General features: G+C 43.8%; 1 protein-coding gene across 1 annotated transcript in view; it reads right to left on the minus strand.

Moving 5' to 3' along the window:
• Positions 1–11,770: 11,770 nt before the first annotated feature.
• fzd9b (frizzled class receptor 9b) overlaps positions 11,771–17,514 on the minus strand; it is a 48,969-nt gene continuing 43,225 nt past the window's right edge. Inside the window, exon 2 of the mRNA XM_043718708.1 lies at positions 11,771–12,253. The gene's annotated coding sequence lies outside the window, so the exon portion shown is untranslated. The remainder of the gene's footprint in view (positions 12,254–17,514) is intronic.

Consider the following 17,514-nt stretch of genomic DNA (forward strand, 5'->3'; position numbering starts at 1 on the left):
AACTGAGACTTCCAGCCGTACGTTAGTGTGTGTTAAATATCCAGGAGTCTCCTCATTTCCCCTCCTTTCTTGCTCAGCCGACTGACCCTCACATCACATTTGCTGTTCTATAATGTGTCTTTGTAAACTGCTTCAGCCCCCTTGAGCCCTTTGAAGACTGCAGCAGTGTTCATGCATTGAGAAGCAACTTATATGTTTAACCAGAGTGGCGTCAGTTACCCAGACTCAAATATCTGCCAATGATTTTACATTTGCCTTCTCTCTGTAGGTACTCAGTGCTTTGGCAATGAGGTTAGAAAGGAACTGTCTCTAGGCTTCTGCTAATTCTCTACTGTAACTGCAAGGATACATTTCAAGTCCAGCTCCCTCTGTATAATACTTCTGACCTCTATCCGTCTCTATGAACAGTTTGAGTTGTTTCTGTTGGTATTTATAGACCATTGGTTTGTGGCCAGAAAGCCTTATTTTTCGACTTGAACTTGAACTAAATGGCTTGTTAGTTAAGAGACAATAACATTGCTGGGTGTGTGAAGTCTCACATAACCCAGACCAGGTAAAGATGCTGTGTCAACTTGGAAAATAACTCATTCCTTCTTCATGATGTCAAAAAGTGCTGAAGCACTTAATACAGCATATGTTATGATCCCAGTTAACAGCAAGGCAGTGTCACTGAAGAGGATTTTAACTTTCCAAATATGGACTGGGACTGCCATAGTGTTAATGGTTTCGATGGAGAGGAATTTGTTAAGTGTGGACAAGAAAATTTCTGATTCAGTATGTCAATGTATCTACTAGAGAAGGTGCAAATCTTGACCTAGTCTTGGGAAGTAAGACAGGGCAGGTGACTGAGGTGTCAGTGGGGGAGCACTTTGGGGCCTGCGACCATAATTCTATTAGTTTAAAATAGTGATGGAAAAGGATAGTCCAGATCTAAAAGTTGAAATTCTAGATTGGAGGGAGGCCAATTTTGACAGTATGAGGCAAGAACTTTCAAAAGCTGATTGGGCACAGATGTTCGCAGGTAAAGGGACAGCTAGAAAATGAGAAGCCTTCAAAAATGAGATAATGAGAGTCCAGAGAAAGTATATACCTGTTAGGGTAAAAGGAAAGGTTGGTAGGTATAGGGACTGCTGGATGACTTAAGAAACTGAGGGTTTGGTTAAGAAAAAGAAGGAAGCATATGTCAGGTATAGACATGATAGATCAAGTGAATCCTTAGAAGAGTATAAAGGCAGTAGGAGTATACTTAACAGAAAAATCAGGAGGGCAAAAAGGGGACATGAGATAGCTTTGGCAAAGAGAGTTAAGGAGAATCCAAAGGGTTTTTACAAATACATTAAGGACAAAAGGGTATCTAGGGAGAGAATGGGGCCCCTCAAAAATCAGCAAGGTTGCCTTTGTATGAAGCTGCAGGAGATGGGGAGATACTAAACAAATATTTTGCATCAGTATTTGCTGTCATCCAAGATGGCCGTCCAGTATATAACCACAAACCCATTTACCCTCCTATTGCTCTGTTCTGAAACTTTATCATCTCAGTTGCCTTTATTGGGAACTGAATGACTTCTTTTCCACTTCTAGCCATCTGAATCTTTTGTATTTTTCCATACTAATTCTTCTTCCTAATCGTTTTTCTTTCCCCAGGCAAATCTTCCAGCGCTGTTGAGTATGACAGAGCAAGCAAGTGAAACAGATTCTAAAAGAGAAGAGCTGTCACCAGTTGGCTGAAGGGTCACCTTCAGCTCATTCTTTTCGCATTATCCTCCTTCTCATCCCACACATGATCATCCTCTTCCTGTTGATGCTGAGGAAGAAGGATATGAGTGTGCAACACCCTACTGAATATGATACGTGTGAGTCAGCAATACTGCAGCGATTCCTGGTTTCATGCTCAGTAAACCACACAGTGATTAATCAGACCCCTGAACTCCACCCCCACACACACATCCTGCAAAATGGAGTGTCTCCCCATCAGATCCTTTGTCTTTTCTTCTTCACTTGAGAGATTTCCCTCCCAATCCCAGCAGCCCATCTCTCCCATTGTATAGTTTGCAGTTTTCTCCTGCAGAAAGAGAAAAAAGAGAACTGATGGATTTATGTCAGATGTCTTCTGACAGCCAATGGGAGGGCAGTGAGAGGCAATCTGGGGTGTGGATGTCGATGACGCGGTGTAACTGGCTGGACACAGTGCCTTGTGTAATGCACAGATCCTTTGTCTTTTCTTCTTCACGTGACAGATTTCCCTCCCAATCCCAGCAGCCCATCTCTCCCATTGTATAGTTTGCAGTTTTCTCCTGCAGAAAGAGAAAAAAAGAGAACTGATGGATTTATGTCAGATGTCTTCTGACAGCCAATGGGAGGGCAGTGAGAGGCGATCTGGGGTGTGGATGTCGATGACGCGATGTAACTGGCTGGACACAGTGCCTTGTGTAATGCACTGTAGTTACTGCGCTGGGATGTCCAAATTCACCTCAGTCAGAAGGACAAGACAGTCCCTTTCCTGTTTGTTATCCCCCTGGAAAGTGCACACATGTACATCAGATGGAGATAAGATGAAGCTAGTTGAATATTATGTTGGCAATCACGATGTGTTACATATGGTCATGATGCCCAGTTGAAGAATGAGTCAGGTAAGAAAGTTAGCAGAAAAAGTGCTTGAACAAAATTTATCTCTTGCTATGGAATACGACACTTCACTGATAACACTTAGAATGGACAACAAAGAAATAGGATAGTCCCCTACATAGTCATTATTTATACAAGCTTCTCCCATCATAATTCATTCAAAACTAATTTACCCTTCTCTCCATTTCTTCCTCATGCATTTATCTAGCTTAATCCTAAGTGCATTTATGCTGCTCACCTGAACTCATGTCTTTGGCAGCAAGTTTATTTCAATCACTTTCTGTGAGACAGGATTTATGTTTATTTGGAGTTTGATTAGAGATAGTCAGCATGGTTTTGTGAGGGGCAGATCATGCCTCAGAAACCTTATTGAACTCTTTGAGGATATGATGAAACAGGTTGATGAAGGTAGAGCAGTAGATGTGGTGTACATGGATTTTAGGAAGGCATTTGATAAGGTTCCCCGTGGTAGGCTTATTCAAAAAGTAAGGAGGCATGGGCTCCAAGGAAATCTGGCTGTTGGGATACAGAATTTGCTGATACATAGAAGACAGAGGGTGGTGGTTTGAGAAAAGTATTCAGGCTGGAGGTCTTTGACCAGTAGCATTCTGCAGGGATCTGTTCTGGGACCTCTGCTCTTTGTGATTTTTATAAATGACTTTGATGAGGAAGTGGAAGGGTGGGTTTGTAAGTTTGCTGATGACATGAAGGTTGGTGGAGTTGTGGATAGTGGGAAAAGCTGTTGTAGGTTGCAACGGGAAATTGATAGGATGCAGAACTGGGCCGATAAATGACAGATGGAGTTCAACCTGGAAAAATGTGAAGTGATTCACTTTGGAAGGTCAAATTTGAATGCAGAATACAGGATTAAAGGCAGGATTCTTGGCAGTGTGGAGGAATAGAGGAAGCTTGGTGTCCGTGTCCATAGATCCTTCAAAGTTGTCACCCAAGTTGATATGGTCGCTAAAAAAGGCATATGGTGTGTTGGCTTTCATTAGCAGAGGGATTGAATTTAAGAGTAATGAGGTTATGCTGCAGTTCTACAGAGTCCTAGTTAGATGACACTTGGAATATTGTGTTCAGTTCAGGTCCCTTCATTTTCAGAAAGATGTGGAAGCTTTTGAGAGAGTACTTAGGAGATTTACCAGGATGTTGCTGGACTGCAGGGCATGTCTTATGAAGCAAGGTTGAAGGAGCTAGGGCTTTCCTCACTGGAGTGAAGAAGGATGAGAGATGATTTGATAGAGGTGTACAAAATGAAGAGAGGCATAGATAGAGTGGATATACAGAAACTTTTTCTTATGGCGGAAATGTCTATCGGGGGAGGCATAATTTTAAGGTGATTGGAAGAAGGTATAGGGGAGATGTCAAAGGCAGGTTCTTTACTCAGAGAGTGGTGGGTGCATTGAATGCACTGTCAGCAATGGTAGTCGAGTCAGATACACTGGGGACATGTAAGTGACTCTTGGATAGGCACATGGAAGTTAATAGAATGAAGGGGATGTAGGTTAGTCTGATCTTAGAGTAGAATACAAGGCCAGCACAACACTGAGAGCTGCAGAGGCCTGTACTGTGCTGTACTGTTCTATGTTCTATGTTTTTACCATTTCTAAAACACACCATAAGTATCCTGGGGTTACTATTCACCAAACCTGAACTAGACCCATTATAAAAATGCAAAGGCAGGCCAGACTTTGGGAATTCTGAGTCCGACAACTCACCTCCTGAATCCCCAAAGCTTGTTCATGATCTATGAGGTGCAAATCAGGAATGCGATGGAATATTCTCTGTTTGCCTGGTGAGTGCAGTACTGACAATACTCAAGAAACTAAACAGCTGGGGGAGGTGTTGACCAAGTTGGTTGAAACTGAAAGGATGTCAATGTGAGATTGGATCTGAGGCAGGTGGTGAAGCAACCAACGAGAGGGAAGAAAAAAAACTGCTTGACATTTTCCTCATCCATCTGCCTGTCACAGATGCATTTCCCATAATGATATTGGCAGGAGTGACCACCACACAGTCCTGTGGAGACAAAATCCTGTATTTACATTGGGGCTATTGTTGTTAGCATCAACATTGTGCTAAATTTGATACATTTTGAACAAATGCAGCAACTCATAACTAGGCATCCATGAAGTGCCGTGGTACAAAAAACAGAAATTGCTGGAAAAACTCGGCAGGCCTGGCAGCATCTGTGGATAGAAAGCAGAGTTAACATTTCGGGTCCAATGACACTTCTTCAGGACACAGTACTGTGGTATGTCAGCAACAACAGACCTAGAGTAGCCCACAATCTGTAACCTCATGTTCCACCATACCCTGGCTCAGGTATTTGAGTCTTGGTGCTGCTGATCATTTGACATGTTCAATGCATGTTTCCTCTATGTCATGGAGTGAGTGAAATTTGGAAGTCAGGACTGGTTAATTGGCTATCATTGAAATCCCAGAATATGTCCTAACTGGAAATATTCCCAGGCTACTTTCAGCTCTCTGATGATTCATTGGAAGTTTCTGCAAGTATTTTTTGATGGATATAATTCATTTCAGGTGTGAAACTGTCAAGTTCAGTAGCACTTTAGCAATGAAAAAAGCATTGTCAATCATCTTTTATTTTATTGTCTGATTGAAAGCTGAAACATGTACTCTGGTACTCAAATTACACTGCATATGCTAAGTCATAATCTTCAACATATAGACACACCATTACCATTAGATGGGGTGGTCGGATGGTGCCCCTTTCCTTCTCTACGCTGAGTTTTGAAACGAGACTCCTTGTCCAATCAATGATGTTTAACTGGTTACGTAGTGTAATCAAAAAAGACACAGTCAGATGAGGTGCCTCGAGTTTTAAAAGGAAATGAAGGCACTGCTGCCTCACAGCGCCAGAGACCCGGATTCAATTCCCGCCTCAGGCGACTGACTGTGTGGAGTTTGCACGTTCTCCCCGTGTCTGTGTGGGTTTCCTCCAGGTGCTCCGGTTTCCTCACACAGTCCAAAGATGTGCAGGTCAGGTGAATTGGCCATGCTAAATTGCCCATAGTGTTAGGTAAGGGGTAAATGTAGGGGTATGGGTGGGTTGCGCTTTGGCGGGTCGGTGTGGACTTGGTGGGCCGAAGGGCCTGTTTCAACACTGTAATGTAATCTAATCATAATCTAAAAACCATACCCACTCTTGTTAAGCATTCAAAGGTCATAGGTTACTGAGAAAAGAGGGTGGATTAAGCAAGTTTGGGTCCAATAAAACTAAAGCAGGATAGGACTGTTGAAGGTTGATAGTTCAACTGTCTGGCCTTCACCTGGGATCCTGCTAGTCTGGAAAGAGACAGAAAAAACACAGACTCGTGTCATATATTGCTTGTGTGTCAAACTGGGAAGTAAATAGTTGGCTTGTCACATGTTCTTCTCCCTCTAACTGACCAGTGATGCAGACATGGTCGTGGCTAGTGTAATTCAGTTGCTAGGCATACATGATGAGATCATGTCTGAAAACATTTGTTTCATAGTCAAAGCCCCAGTGTCCAAATGATTATGTATAATGAAAACAAAAAATATTGGAAATCACAATGGATCAGGCAGCATCCATACAGAGAGAGCAAGCTAACATTTTAGGATTAAAGTTAAAAATCACACAACACCAGGTTATAGTCCAACACTATCACCTGATGAGCGTCGCTCCAAAAGCTAATGTGCTTCCAATTAAACCTGTTGGACTATAACCTGGTGTTGTGTGATTTTTAACTTTGTACACCCCAGTCCAACACCGGCATCTCTGAATCATTTTAGGTTTAGATGACTCTTCACCAGAGCTCATCTAAACTCGAAATGTTAGCTTGCTCTCTCTCCATGGATGCTGACTGATCAGCTGTGGTTTCCAGCGTTTTTTGTTCTCAGAACAGATTCTAGCATTTGCAGTAATTAGCTCCTGATATGTATCATTGTTTGTTTCCTCGTAACCCAGACATTTTGATTAGATTAGATTCCCTACAGCATGGAAACAGGCTCTTTGGCCCAACAATTCCACACCGACCCTCTGAGTGTAACCAACCCAGACCCATTCCCCTACCCTATACTGTATTTACCCCTGACTAATGAACCTAACACTGTGGGCAATCTACCATGGCCAATTCACCTGACCTGCACATCTTTAGATTGTGGGAGGAAACCGGAGCACCCGGAGAAAACCCATGCAGACTTTCGCCTGAGGTGGGAATTGAACCCGAGTCCCTGGTGCTGTGAGGCAGCAGTGCTAACCACTGAGCCATCGTGCCACACATGGTTTTGTCTCATGGTGTAGGGAATGCTTCCTGTTCTGTCAAGGTATAAAATGTGTGAGTGCAGTTCTAGGTGTTGTTATCCAATATGCGTGATCAGACAGCTAGTTTATCACACTTCTAGAGCTCTTATGGACACGCCTTATAGAGACATTAGCAGCGACTTGGGCATGAGGAGAAACTATCTGATTACATTTTGATTTAGCAATCATGATTGAAACAGATCACAAGCTGTTGATAACCTTGTTAAAGAAAAAGAGAATTTGGATACTTGATTCCCAGTCTCCAGACACCCTGTTTCCAATTGACACAATACAGGGGAAACACCAGACAATGACTGGCCAAGAATTCCCATCAAACCCCCAAGCAAGGAAGGCAAGCATTTGTTCTAGCAGTTGAGATCTGTGTGGAATTCACCACTTAATATTTTACCAAAGCTGCAGGATTTTGTGGGGCTCAGTTATGTGATGAAAAATGTGCACAGTTCCATACATGGTCATTAAGGATAACTAAGGATATCCTCAAGAAGATTCACCAGGAGCATCTCGATACATCCAAGTGTTGGACCAGGTTACTACAATTTTTTTTTTTAATCAAGGCTTGAACTGTCGCATTCTCCTGAAAACATAACTTGCACCTGCACCACTTGTACATCATTTCGACAGAAGCAGAAAGAACATCCTCGAACCTGTTTTTGTTCCTGCTGGGCCTTTGGAATGACCTTAAGTCCTCCTTGAGTTCATGAGGACAGTTTTCTTCATTGTGATTGGTAATTATTCCCATTGAATCTAAGTACAGAAGCACAACTGACCCACCTCAGAGGCTGTAATAACCACTTTGAAAACTGTTTTCTATGCATGGAATTCCAGATGTGGATCTCACGAGCTATCACTGCCTATTTCCAAGCCTTTGCAGCGTCATATGGTTAGAAACAGAAAGAGAGCATGATCTGGACTGTGAGGGACTTAGTGCAAAACACTAATCTTCAACCAGGCGTCTCTACCTACTGTCCAAAACAACTTTACCTGATGCCAACTGTTGATGGACTGAAGACAGTGACCCAACATTCCTCTATTCCCCAGGTTATAACACTATTGAACAATTATGGCTGAAGAAGGAATGTTACAGGATGGACCAAGCTCCCCATTGGACCAGCAACAGTGTTCATACATACTGGAAACTGGATCCCAAGTGGGGATCTGGGCTCAGCAATACATGGGTATAGTACTGGCGAAGTTACAGCAGTAGAGACCATTCCTTTTCTGCACACCAAATAGTCTTCTTCAAAGGAACAGGTGTGATTTAATTTTGTTAAAGGATAATCCAATAGCTGGAAAGTTTCTCTACGCAGACTATCAGGGGGTTGCTGTGGTGACTGAGCTGAATATGACTGAGGCAAGGCTGAAAATCCTCAGCATCATAATGCACTGATCCGCCACAACCTGCGAGAGAACAAATACATGTTTCAGGAAATTAGAGAAAGTATTCCACAGTGCACCATGTCTCAGTGGTTAGCGCTGCTGCCTCACAGTGCCAGGGACCAGGGTTTGATTCCAGCCTTAGAAAACTGTCTGTGTGGAGTTTGCATGTTCTCCCTGTGTCTGTGTGGGTTTCCAATGAGTGCTCCAGTTTACCCCCACAGTCCGAGGATGTGCAATTTAGATGGGTTGGCCATGCTAAATTATCCACAATGTGCAGTAATGTGTAGGTTAGGTGCATTAGCCTTGGAAATGTAGGATTACAGGGATAGGGAGAGGGATGGGTCTGGGTGGGATGTTGTTCGGAGGATTGGTGTGGAATTGTTGGGCTCAATGGCCCGTTTCCACACACTGTGGGGTCCTGTATAATGGAGTATTCTATATAATATCCCATCTTTTCTATACGCAGGCTGAGAATAGTGTGGATAGAGATCTTGGTTGGTGGATGGTGATGGTGGGAGTGAGGATAATGTTCAATGTTAAATATTAATAGAAATGTTAATGATAATGACTTAAAAGGGATTGCGTGAAGACGAAGTTGGGAGTATAATGATTAAGCTAATGACTAACATACATCCATTAGTGACACCTACTAAGGTAAGGCTACACTTGGAACTAGAATGGAGTCTGTAATTTTGTATGAATTCTCTTTCCCTCATAGTGATGTATATAGTATAATAATAGTAAATAAACTATTGTTATTCACCAGTACAAGGACAGAATTGCCTCTCTGTATCTTTGGTATGATCTTACAACACTCCACTTCCTTCCCATCAATTTACTCACACTGACTGCAAAGATGAGCAAGAAGAATCAAATCTTTTCTTTGCTGCAGCCCCTTGTGCTGAGCACTTGATCAGGTTTACCACAGGCCAAGATGATAACAGACCCAATAATTGCAGTGATGTCCCGTGAGTGTGCCATGTTCAGACTGGCCAATAAAAATTCCTCCTTCAGTTGTCATAATTAGAGTGAAATTCATTCCTTTGAATGTGAAGAGAAGGGTAATAAAAGGGTCTGACCAACAATTACTTTGTCCAGGTGTCTGCTTCTGCTCCTTTGTTACAAAGCTGGCTTAAAGCACTTCTCCTTGAACATTAACCCAAACCCATTAGGGTGGGGAGGGGAAGCTTGGGCACTGGGGTAAGCAGCTTTGTCTGAATGTTTTGCACTGAAGGTCCCTAGTTTTGCATCCCATCGCCTCCCTCTTCATCACACCAATGCAACACTTCCTCTATGTTATTCTATGAAACACTTTCCCAGTCTTACTCAGCTCCATCAGGTCATAAAGTCACAGTTGAAAAGTGTGGTGCTGGAAAAGCACAGCAGGTCAGGCTGCATCCGAGGAGCAGGAAAATCAACATTTCATGCATAAGCCCTTTGTCAGGAATGTTGGGAAGGGATGGGGGTGCTGAGAGATAGATAGGAAGGTGGGAGTGGGGGTAGGATGCAGGGGAGAAGGTAGCTGGGAAGGTGGTAGGTAAATGCAGCTGGGGGCTGATGGTGATGGGTCGGAGGGCATGGCGGAGTAAATAGTGGGGAAAGAAGATGGGCAGGTAGGACAGGTCAAGAGGGCGGTGCTGAGTTAGATCGGGGATGAGGTGGGGGGAGGGGAGATGAGGAAACTAGTGAAGTTGACATTGATGCCTTGGAGGGTCCCAAGGCAGAAGATGAGGCGTTCTTTCTCCTGTCAACGGGTGGCTTGGATTTGGTGGTGGAGGAGGCCCAGGATCTGCATGCCCTTGGTGGAGTGGGAGGGGGAGTTGAAGTGGCCGGCTGCAGAGCAGTGCGGTTGTTTGGTGCATGTGTCCCAGAGATGTTCCCTGAAACGGTCTGCGAGTTGGCGCCCTGTCTCCCCAATGTAGAGGACACCACATGGAGAGCGACGGACACAGTAGATGAGGTGTTTGGATGTGTAGGAAAATCTCTACCGGATGTGGAAGGATCCTTTGGGGCCTTGGATGAGTTGAGGGGGGAGGTGTGGGCGCAGGTTTTAGACCTCTTGTGGCGGCTGGGAGTGGACCTAACGAGAGTGTTACGGAGGGAATGGTCTCTGCAGAATGCTGATAGAGATGGGAAGGGAAATATATCTCTGGTGGTGCGGTCTGACTGTAGGTGGTGGAAATGGCAGAGGATGATGGGATGTATCTGGTGGTTGGTGGGGTAGACGTTAAGAACCAGGAGTGTTATATCTTTGTTGTGGTTGGAGGGGTGGGGTTCAAGGGCGGAGGTGCGGAAAATGGAGGAGATGTGCTGGAGGGCATCGTTGTTCACATGGAAGGGAAAATTGCAGTCCTTGACCTCACTAGTTTCCTGATCTTCCCTGCCCACACCTCATCCCAGATCCAACCCTCCAACTTGACACTGGTCTCCTACCTGTCCATCTTACTGCCCACTTATACACCTTCAACCTATCACAATCACCTCCCCCCCACCTGCTTCTACTTATCGCCTACCGAGTTACCTTCCGGCCCCACCCCCAGCCCCACCATCCTATTTATCTGTCAGTCCCCCCCTCCCCTTTCATATTCCTGATGAAGGGCTTAAGCCTGAAACGTTGACTCTCTTGCTCTTCGGATGCTGCCTGACCTGTTGTGCTTTTCCAGCATCACACTTTTCAAATCTGATCTCCAGCATCTACAGCCCTCACTTTCTCTCATAGAGTCCTACAGCATAGAAACAGACCCTTCGGTCCAATCAGTCCATGCGATCCTAATCCCAAACTAAATTAGTTCCACCTGTCCACACATGGACCATATCCCTCCAAACATTTCCTCTTCATGTACTTCTCGAAATGTCTTTTAAACATTGTACCCTCATCCACCACTTCCTCTAGATGTTCATTCTACACATGAACCACTTTCTGTGTGAAAGAAATTACTCCTCACATTATTTTAAATGTTTCTCCTCTCACCTCAAAAATATGCCTCCTCGTCTTGTTATCCCACACCCTAGGGAAAAGATACCAGACCTTCACCGTATCCATGCCCCTCATGAATGTATATACCTCTATAAGGTCCCCCCTCAATCTCCTATACTCCAATAAGAATAGTCCCAACCTGTCCACCCTCTCCTTATAACTTAAACCTTCCATTGCTGGCAACATGCTGGTAAATCTCTTCGAATCCTGTGTGGATCACCTCAGTCTTTTTTATGTAGAAATAGCCCTCATTCTGATAATGCATGTGATAATCAACGCTTTTTCTAAAGGGGCTTCCAAACAGCAGCACATTCCTGGAATTGGCAGCTCTTGGCATTTCAAAACAAGGGCAACCACTAGGGTGGCAGCACTGAGCTGATGTTTGCTTCTGGCCTTGAATCTCAGCTTTGGGGGGATAAACCCCAAAATCCCACAGAAGGAGTAGACTGGCACTAGCGTTAGCACATTATTTACCACAACAAAGATAAACAAAGACTGGGACTGATTTGAATTTAGTCTAACCTCATTCGCTAATATAAGGCCCCGTATCTGTAGTTGTTATTTGAAATCATTAAGGAAATACTGTGCAGGAAAGTATAAATTGATTGACTACATGGACAGCAGTGATCATCTTACCCTCAAAATGCAGGCCCCAATAAATAATTATGTGGAGTGTACTGAATTAATAAGATGTGAGAAAGTGAGTTTTTCATTGAGACAGGATGCAGGAAGACTTTGGGAATGAGCTCTGTCAGGTAACAAGGATTCTGCTGGTTGTCCATCAAGGAAAGATCTTGATTTTCCATCTCAAGTATTAATAAGGTGCTGCTTCTGTTCCCTGGCTGAAAGATGAAAGCTCCTTTGATCTGTCTCTTCTTCCTCCTTTTCCTGTTGTGTGAAGGGAGAACCGGTCTTAGCTTCTTCATCCTCAACCTCCTCAGCTTTGGATTGTGTTCATCCTTTCAAGGGCAAAATTAGACAGTAAGTAGCAGTAATGTTGGACACTCTATTAGACAGTAAGTAACAGTAATGTTGGACACTCTATTAGACAGTAAGTAACAGTAATATTGTGCACTCTATTAGACAGTAAGTAGCAGTAATGTTGGAGATGGAAATGTGTTGCTGGAAAAGCGCAGCAGGTCAGGCAGCATCCAGGGAACAGGAGAATCGACGTTTCGGGCATTAGCCCTTCTTCAGGAAAGGCCCGAAACGTCGATTCTCCTGTTCCCTGGATGCTGCCTGACCTGCTGCGCTTTTCCAGCAACACATTTCCATCTCTGATCTCCAGCATCTGCAGACCTCATTTTCTCTTCTGCAGTAATGTTGGACACTATTAGACAGTAAGTAACAGTAATGTTGGACACTCTATTAGACAGTAAGTAACAGTAATATTGTACACTCTATTAGGCTGTAGAGCACCCTGTAGGTGGATTTGACTGGATATCTAGAACAAAGTTGCTTCAGGTCTCATTTATCAGATTTCTTGTCGTCCCAAACTCCTCTCCAACATGTTCTCTCCAACATCTCTGGATGTTGGATCATCAAACCACTGGTCACTACCAGATACATACCTTAGAATCAGATACAGCCTGCTAAGAGAGGTCATGGACAATCTACAGAGAAAGATAATCAAAATTATATACCAACTGCACATTGACAGAAGTAACAGTAATATTGTACACTCTATTAGGCTGTAGAGCACCCTGTAGGTGGATTTGACTGGATATCTAGAACAAAGTTGCTTCAGGTCTTTATCAACAATCACATTGACAAGTTAGTGAGGTAAAGATGTTCACAGCATATGAACAGAATTTATGTTCTCCTTTTGCTGTGTATGATCTGTTTGTTTTACTCAGAAAGAGTTTTATGTTTTCTTACTCTCGAAGTGCAGGTCCCAATAAATAATAAGCAAGCTTTTGTAGGTATTTTTAAATCAACCTGTTCTGAGATATTGATACACATAGTTGGAGGAGGTGGGAACTCCTAGTTTGAAAGGAGGTACACTACCACTGCACCACAAGAACACCCAAGCAAGCATTTGTAAGTTTAAATATGAAGATTATTTATTCTCACTCACATGCTGAAAATTAATTCAACATTTCACTCGATCAACTCGTGCACACATAGAGATTACTTGCAGATTGAGGTATGTTATTGTCGTAAAGTATAATTCTCACAATCTCTTGTGAAAAGTCTATAGTTTCTTAGATAGTGATTGAAGCAAAGAATGTTCAGATGATGCGAGGTTTGTAAGGGTTGAATTTCTTGGAGGTTGGTCTTCAGAAGTTGGAATGGCCTAGAGGAGTCTTTTTTCTTGTCAGATCCCCATTTTCATGGCATTTTTGATAACTACTTCAGCTGCATGAATGATTTGCAGCTGGTTTAATAACTTTCATTTGCAGTTTCTCAGTCTATAAAGTAGCTTCTTGCTGAGTTAAACACAGATTACAAAAATGGTTCCCTCATCCTGTGATTTCCCCAAGTTCAAAGCCCTTTACCCCAAAGTGTTATACAATACAATACAGCTCATGGACAGGCCAATCAGCCCACCAAGCCTGTGCCAATTCCAAATTCCTACTTAGACCTGTTACCTTTTGTCCACTTTTTATTCCCTTGTTCGCCTCCTGTTCATGTATCCAAAATGATACGTCTGTTGTGGGGAAAATCACCACTCTGAGTCAGAATCAGGATTCGAAGACAAAGTTTATTGTACAAAGGAACTGTAGCTCCAGGGAGAGAGAGCCGTCCGGCAGCACGGCTGTCAGCTGCGAGCCTTCTCTCACCCTCCGAGCACATATTATGATATTTCATACATTTCATGGTATAATGGTCCAAATATTGAGTCTTTGTGCAGCATGGTTTGTTTACAGAAAACATTACAGAGTCATCTTCAGTTTCAGAGGAATGCTACAGAGTCATTGTCAGTTTCAGCAGCGACACAGAAGCCCATTGCTGCAGTAATTGGTTGTGATCGTTCTTCCTGAGAAGGAAGACCATTTTCCGTTACTGCAAATCTAAGGTATTAACACTTGTATCCAGGCAATCTCAGGTAGTTAACGTTTCTACTGAAGGTGGTGGCTGGACTCAAACACTTCGGTGGGCAGTAGACATTACTGATGTGTATTCTCTCCCCCAGCAGCCTTAAACCAATTATCTATGTTGGGTCTATTGTGCTGGTATCCTGTTGGCCTCAGGCAGTATCTGTGTATGCTTCACTGTACTTTTCCATGCAATGGCTCAGCGGCCATCTTGTGTCCGTGTGCTCCGTGTCACCATGCCCCATGCCAACTCCCACTTCACGTCTTAAATTATACAACATGCCTACTTCCACCACCTCCACTGGCAGTGTGTTCCAAGCATTCATCACCCTCTGTGTGAAAGATTTTCCCTGGACGTTTCCCATAAACTTTCTCCCTCTCGCCTTGAACCTATGCCTTTTTTAGTTGACCTTTCCACCCTGGGAAAAAGCCTCTGATTACCCACCCTATTTCTGCTTCTCATTATTCTGTAGAACTCTATCAGGTTGATTCCTCCGTCTCCAACTGTCCAGTGAAAGAGTTTATCCAACCTCTCCTCATAAATGAAACCCTCCAAACCAGGCAACGTCCTGGTAAACCCTGGCTACCAGGGAGTCCCAATCAATATGGGGGAAGGTTAAAAATCACCATTCAGGGTGTCCTCCCTGAACACAGCTGTGATATGCTCCCAAACCAGTCATGCAACTTCCCCACCTCTTCTGCTGCCTCCTCTGTCTCATCTAAAATATTGATATCTGGAACATGAAGCTGCCAATCCTATCCCTCTTTCAGCCCCATCTCTGTTGTAACAACACCACCATAATTGCATGTATTAGTCCAGACTCTAAGTTCATCTATTTTACCTGTTATTCTAGTTGTACTGAACCAGATACAATCCAAGCCTCCAGTCCCGCTGATCTCAGCAACCTCTCCCTGACTGCTCATCCTCTTAGTTACACTTGCCTTAGTCTCAAGCTTTTCCCATTGTGTGTATGATAATTATGTGCCCTGTGTTAACGGATCATAGGATAGTAAAACATGCAAAAAAAGCTTTGAGTTTCACCCTGCCTGTTTGGATGAGGGCAACCATCATTATATAATGGCAGGTTGATAGGATTCATTCACATCTGCCTTACATAGTTTGAATTTCAAAGCTCCCTTTTGTCCAGGGTAAAATAAATAAGGTTGGTAGGGATTCAATTGTTTTTTTTATGGTGATCTATCCTTACATAAAGGAATGTGTGGTTTACCCAGAAAGCTGTAAATGGTCACAGTTAATTAGGTATTTGCTAAAGATTTAGGGCTATCTGAAGCTCAAATGCCAAAGGTCACATGATTTGCAGCAGTCATTTTCATGGTGTGTCTGTGTCTATGTTTTGAAGTATTGACTGGAATATAATGATAGACTGGGACACGACACAGTTGTAATAATTGCTTCCTGCACCGGTGAGTAGTCTTTCTAAAGCAATAATGGTCTGCTCCCTCTTCTTCACAGTTCCATCGAGAAAGCAATAAATTGTGAAGTTCGCTTCAGTGGAACATTGGTGAAGAGAACATTATGACAGAAAGGAGGCAGTTTAGAGCAAAGGAGAGATAGGGATTTAAGAGAAAGAGATTGGAATGGGAGAAGTAAAGTAAAAGTAAAACTCAGAAGGAGCTAGGGAATAGAGAGAAGGGATTAAAGAGATGAGTGAGGCGTATTGACAATGTAGCTTAAAGAGAAAAGGGACAGGCCAAGGAAGAAATAAAGATTAGGAGGAAAACAGTAAGGGCTGAATTTTACCAGAAATTGGCTCAATGTCATTTTTGACAAGATTTGTGCAGGGTTTCTCTCTGCAAATGCTATGGAGTTGTCTCATGCTCTCTTCCTAATTTCAATTTATTCACTGGTTACTGCACTCCTATGGTGCCCTACTCATCCTGTATTCCTACTAACTGTAGGTGGAGATACCGGCTAATGATAGGACATCTAGCATTTTCTGTAAAGCTCAGTCATCCCCAATCAGGCAATGGCAGTGTCATCTGCCCGGAATGGGTCCGTTTATTTGCCCTGGACATATCGGTCAGAGAGGAACAGGTATTCTGCTTTGCTAAAGGGGACCTGGATGTCCTGTGGGAGGAGAGGGTGTGGTCATCATTTATGGGGCGTGCCCGGGATATTGATGACTGAAAGGAATCCACAGGGACAAAGGGATACCTGGAGCTGCGAGATACCTGCTTTGACTGGTGGGAATTGTAGCTATGTAGATTCCAATCAGCAGCTGAGAAGGAGAAACATTGATCGGGGAGAAAGGGACAGGAATTAAAGAGAAATGGAGATGACAGACGATGAGGGGAGAAATGAAAGAAAAATAAATTCGAGAGTTATGTTTTCTGCGCAATAGAGTGAAGAGTGTGGTGCTGGAAAAGCACAGGAGGTCAGGGAGATTCTGAGGAGCAGGAATATTGACGTTTTTGCATAGATTTTTCTGCTCTTTGGATGCTGCCTGCTGTGCTTTTCCAGCACCACACTCATGACTCTAGTCTCTAGAATCTATAGTCCTCACGTTCACCTCTTTAGGGCAATACTCAATCAGGTTCTTCTGAAACTGAAAAATTAAAATCATTTCTGGCAGAGTGACATGACACATAATCACTTTCTGCCCACTGAGTAATACTGAGTGATACTTCCCAGCAAGATCTGGGAGAGGGGAATAAAAAGGTAAGGATCACCTGGAGAGGGGGCAGTAAACTGGGAAAGTGACCAGGACAGGGGCTGTACACGGGGATAGTGACCAGGATAGGGGGCTGTACACGGGGATAGTGACCGGGAGTGGGGGCTGTACAGGGGGATAGAGACCGGGAGAGGGGGCTGTACACAGGTATAGTGACCGGGAGAGGGGGCTGTACATGGGGTTAGTGACCGGGAGAGGGGTCTGTACACAGGGATAGTGACCGGGAGAGGGGACTGTAAACTGGGATAGTGACCGGGAGAGGGGGCTGTACACGGGGATAGTGACCGGGAGAGGGGACTGTAAACTGGGATACTGACCGGGACAGGGGGCTGTACACGGGGATAGTGACCGGGAGAGGGGGCTGTAAACTGGGATAGTGACCGGGAGAGGGGGCTGTACATGGGGATAGTGACAGGGAGAGGGGACGGTCACGGGGATAGTGACCGGGAGAGAGGGCTGTAAACTGAGATAGTGACCGGGAGAGGGGGT

The sequence above is a fragment of the Chiloscyllium plagiosum genome, chromosome 28 (genome assembly GCF_004010195.1).
Source record: "Chiloscyllium plagiosum isolate BGI_BamShark_2017 chromosome 28, ASM401019v2, whole genome shotgun sequence".
NCBI classification, from domain to species: Eukaryota; Metazoa; Chordata; class Chondrichthyes; order Orectolobiformes; family Hemiscylliidae; genus Chiloscyllium; species Chiloscyllium plagiosum.